The following is a 4970-nucleotide window of genomic DNA, read 5'->3' as shown; positions in this document are numbered from 1 at the left end:
GGCCAAGAAGCACATGAAGAGATGCTTAACATCACTAGCTACTAGGGAAATGCGAATCAAAACCATAATGAGACACGACTTCACAGCCATCAGGATGGCTATTATCAAAAACAACGATGTAACAAGTATTGGAGAGGATGCGGTGACATTGGAGCACCTACCACACGGCTGGGAGACACGTGAAGTGGCGTAGCCGCTGTGGAAAATGGCATGGCAGTTCCTCGAAAGAAGAAAGGAAAGAAAGAAACAGAATTACTGTATGAGTCAGCAATTTCACTGCTAAGTATACACACAAAGGAACTGAAAGGACAGAGTTTCAGTTCGGGAAGACAAAAAAATTCCGGAGGTGGATGATGGCGGTGGGTTATACGGCAGTGTGTGAATGTACTTCATGCCCCCGAACTGTATACTCAAGAATGGTTAAAGTGGCACGTGTTATTTACGTTTCACCATGATGAAAAGCTCAAAGACTTTGAAAACATACAAGCTTTAAAAAATTAATTAAAGGAAAAGTTCATGAAAACTAAATCAAAAGTAAAACCTACAATTCATTCATCAGTCCCCATAGCCACGTGCCACGGGTACAATTTCTGCTCTTTCTGGTCATTCCACTGACTGTGAGCAGTCATCTGTGGCCTTTTGGCTGGCTCATCAAAATCACCTTGGATGAGCATCATTTCTTCTAATTCTCCTCCTCTAGCCCACCAGCTACATCCTACGGCCCGCAGACCACACCTGCCGGTTATTAAGTGTTGCTCTGCCCCTCCCCCACTGTCCTCTGGTCTCTGTGTTTTCATTCACCACCTCCTGCTGCTCTAGGCTCAATCTCTATGCAGTTGGACATGTGGGTATTGCTAACTACTGACCCGGATAAGCAAGAAACACAATTCAATAGACGTTTGCTCTTTGCAGATGATCCCAGAACAGGAGAGCCTTGGGGTGGCCCGTCCATATCCATTTATTCGCAGTGGCATTGCAACAAACGTTTTGTGGCTGGGGATTTCAAAGAAACGGGATTTTATTAATTTATGTGCTGAACCAGCATTACAACAGTTTATGCAGAGTTTGCAAGTGTTTGGGTTGTGAGCATGGACAACGTGAAACACTTAACGAAAAACTTTCACAGAACTATTTCCGGCAGTTTAGCTATACGAGAATAACTTTCATATGACGATACCCTGAAAATAAAATCACTTTTTACTTAAAGCTGCTCGTCTAGTTGCTGTTTTAAACTTTATCCCAAGAACAGAGATGTTACTCAGTAAAATGGAACTGACAGCCCTCTCAACAGCAAGGTTCACTAATTGTTAAATGTTTTCTGGTGATGATTTTTTTTTAATTTTTGAATTTATAATGATTATTATAAAAGTGGTTGTTGATAGTATCACTATAACTTACTTTCTAATAGAATGAGTTTTATTTTTAAATGTAAGAGCTACAGGTCTGATAATATTCGAATTTATTTTGTGCCATTTCTATAATGATGCCAGGAAACTGTCTTCTCAGCAGTATTTTTCAATGTTTCAGATTATTAACAAAATTATCTGTTTTAAAACTACGGCATTAAAATATACCCTCAATAAACTATTATAGCGTCCAGGTCTTTGAAGTCTGTATAAATAATGATGATGTAAACATTTTTCTCTACAAAGTAAAGTTTAAATTTCTACCAGAATAGAGCCCTTCTTTGATTAGAAATGTGATTCCCAGGGGCATCTGGGTGGTTTAGTCGGTTGAGCTTCCGACTTCAACTCAGGTCATGATCTTGCAGTTAGTTCATGGGTTCGAGCCCCACGTCGGGCTCTGTGTTGACAGCTCAGAGCCTGGAGCCTCCTTGGGATTCTGTGTCTCCCTCTCTGTCTGCCCCTCCCCCACTCACGTTCTGTCTCTCAAAAATAAACAAACATTAAAAAAACAATTAAAAAAAAAAGATATGTGATTCCCAAATTGTGAACCAAAGCACCCCCGGGGTGACATGGCAAACTCCAGAGGCACTGTGGGCTATTAAGGTGTTGGGGACACAGGTATCAGTTGGACACCACATGAACTATGTCGTTTAGACCCAACTACTGAATAAAGATAATTGTAAGGTGTTTTGTTGTGTTTTGTTTTGTTTTGTTTTTCTGGCCGCAGGGCTGCAGGAATCCGGGACATTTGGGAATCTCTGGATTAGAAAGATTAGTGGCCACAAAATACAAGATAACCGAGAAGTCCTTATGTAGTATAACCCTCTTGTTTTGCACATGAGAACACGGTTCAAATCTGAAATCTGTGGTGGGTCCTAAACACTCAGCCTCCTGGCTCTCTGGTCAGGGCTGTGAGTCAAAAGATCTGATGAACGTGAAGTCTGTTGAGGCTTCCATTCTTCCGCTGCCCCTCTGCCTCACTGCTTCCTGGTCAGTAGACCCAAACTGTGAAGCCCCAGCTTGACCAGCTCCCAGCTGAACAGCTCCAGCCCAGTTCCTGACCCTCTGTGAACCCACACTTCCTCACGGGCAAAATCAGTGGGATGATGATAATTGCCAACAAGAAAACGGAATCACTTCCAGAATCAGTAGAAATAATGCTCTTGAAAAAGCCTTGTAAACTGCCAAGCACTTTATAAATTGTTTTTCACCAAACAGTATTTAAACATCTATGTTGCAAGCACTGGGGAGACAAAAAAGGAAATCAAAATCACCTCTGTGTTTAAGAGGCTTATCTCTCTGGGAGGGGAGAAATAGAAATGATTATAACAAAAATTGATTCACGTTACAATGGTAGTAATGACCAAGTATAAGGTGAATAGGGAAGAAGGTCCTCCTGAGGGGGTCAGGAAGTCCTGGCCGAAGAGAAAGGGCTTTCAGTCTGACTCAGAGAGTAAGTAATGGATGGGGGAGGGAGAGCAGGCCACAGAGGGGGAACAGCCCGGACCAATGAGAGAGGTGAAGGATTAGACTGCCTTCTGGATGGCATAGCACTCCACAGGGCTGGAGGGAGAAGGACAGGAAACAAGAGATGAAAGGTTACAGATGGGAGACTAAATGCCTGCGCTGGATCTTGGTTGTTCAGGGCCTGGCACTCCTTTCAAAGGAGTGGACGTTACCCCGAAAACCTTGTGCAGTGCGCAGCTCCTCCTCCCGGCCTGCATCTCAGATGGAGGCTCTGTAAATCTGGCCTCTTTAAAATTGACAGCAATACCTTAAGTTACTGGCACGTGGGTTTCATTTTCTTCGTGGCCATTTAATTCTGTCACACATAATGTCCCTACGTGAAAGTCATTTTCCCGTCTGTCACATTCACTAAGACAAGATGCCTGTCCTCACTGAAGCCCTACGAGGAGGCGCCCTCGCACCCTTCCACATTGAACGCCAGGGGAAAAAAGGCCTTTATTATGGAATTCATTCATGATCAAGGGACCTCAGCTTTTGTGTGGGTTCCCTCACAATGTGTCAAGCAGGTAGCCCCATTACCCGTGTGGCTCAGGCCCACAATGTCACAAGTGTGGGAGGATCACAACCCAGAACGGGGATGCAGTCACGTTTTGGGCAGCTGTCTCTGCTGAACATGCACAAGGCCCTGGGGTCCCACCTGTCGAACAGACTGACCTTTGAGAAGTCTGGCTCTTTCCTCCAGAAGCGAACGGGCTCCGCGGAGGTCCCCGCCGGCTTGGCAGAGCCTTCGGGAAGGCAGAAGCTCCTCCTGCGTCGGAGCGCCAGAAGGTCAAGCTCGCGGGGGGTCGCCGCAGGTCACACGCATGCGCGCTCACCTCGCCGCGTCTCCGTGGACGTTTTATTAGCTCACGTCACCGCAAGAAGGACCAGGAATAGTAGGAGTATTTTGAGACAGAGAGAGACCGTAGTCATATAGGTTTTATTTTATTTGTTTATTTATTTTTAAATGTTTGCTTATTTTTGAGTGGGGGAGGGGCAGAGAGACAGGGAGACGCAGAATCCGAAACAGCTCCAGGCTCCGAGCTGTCGGCACAGAGCCCAACTCCGGGCTCGAACCCACGAACAGCAAGATCATGATCTGAGCCGAAGTGGGGCGCTTAACCGACTGAACCACGCAGATGCCCCCATATGGCTTTTATTGTAGCCTATCGTTGTAATAGTTGTGTTTTGTTATTAATGGTTGTTAATCTACTGTGCCTATTTTATAGGTTAAGCTTTATTACAGGTATGTGTGTACAGGAAAAAACAGTGTATGTAAGGTTCGGCACTATGCATGGCTTCAGGCAGTCACTCCAGGTCTTAGAATGTAGCCCCGATAGAACAGGGGGGACTTCTGTACTTGCCCCGACCTCGGCAAAGCCTGGCTTCCAGAGCCTGTCAACACAGAGATGCTCTCTTGTTTTCTGTCTTGATCTCACGTTTGTTGCTTCCTCTCAACATCACACAGTTGCTTTGGTCAGGAGTGACTAAGCCATGGGTGGATTCAGGCCTCAAAATCCCTGGGATGAAACGGGGTTCAAACGGAACCAAGAGGTGGCACGGGTCCCCCCAGTTGAAGGCACCCCACAGCACAACATGTGGGGTACAGGCACCTCACTCCCTCCTACGCTGCAATCAGACCTGATAACAAGCCTCTGTGGCCGGACTCTAGCAACTCTAGCAATAATTTAATTATTATTTATTCACTGCTTATTGTTACAAAAAATGTTAATCCTCATAATCCACCTGTGCATTAAGTTCTAGTGTCACCTTTGAACTAAGTTATAATATCACCACCACTTGAGGTAAGGAAACCAAAGCTTGTAGAAGTTCAAGTTTCTCCCAAGTCACATAGGCTGTAAGTGGCAGAACTAGGATTTGAACTCAGGTCTGACTCCAAAGCCCCACGTCCTCACTGGAGGGATGGGAGCAAGAAGAGAGGTTCTGCAGGAAGACTCCAGGGTCCTGACACTCCTATATGTGTCCAGTATCAGTGTGTCTGTCTCTCTTGATCCAGGATAGATCAGTGCTGATGGTTTTAAAACTCCTAACTGAACC

General features: G+C 45.3%; 1 pseudogene; it reads right to left on the bottom strand.

The window, feature by feature from the left end:
* Nucleotides 1-3047: 3047 nt before the first annotated feature.
* On the bottom strand, nt 3048-3702 carry LOC122468556 (annotated as a pseudogene).
* Nucleotides 3703-4970: the final 1268 nt, after the last annotated feature.

This window comes from Prionailurus bengalensis, chromosome B1 (assembly GCF_016509475.1).
Source record: "Prionailurus bengalensis isolate Pbe53 chromosome B1, Fcat_Pben_1.1_paternal_pri, whole genome shotgun sequence".
Lineage (NCBI taxonomy): Eukaryota > Metazoa > Chordata > Mammalia > Carnivora > Felidae > Prionailurus > Prionailurus bengalensis.
This window is presented reverse-complemented; position numbering and strand designations above follow the sequence as displayed.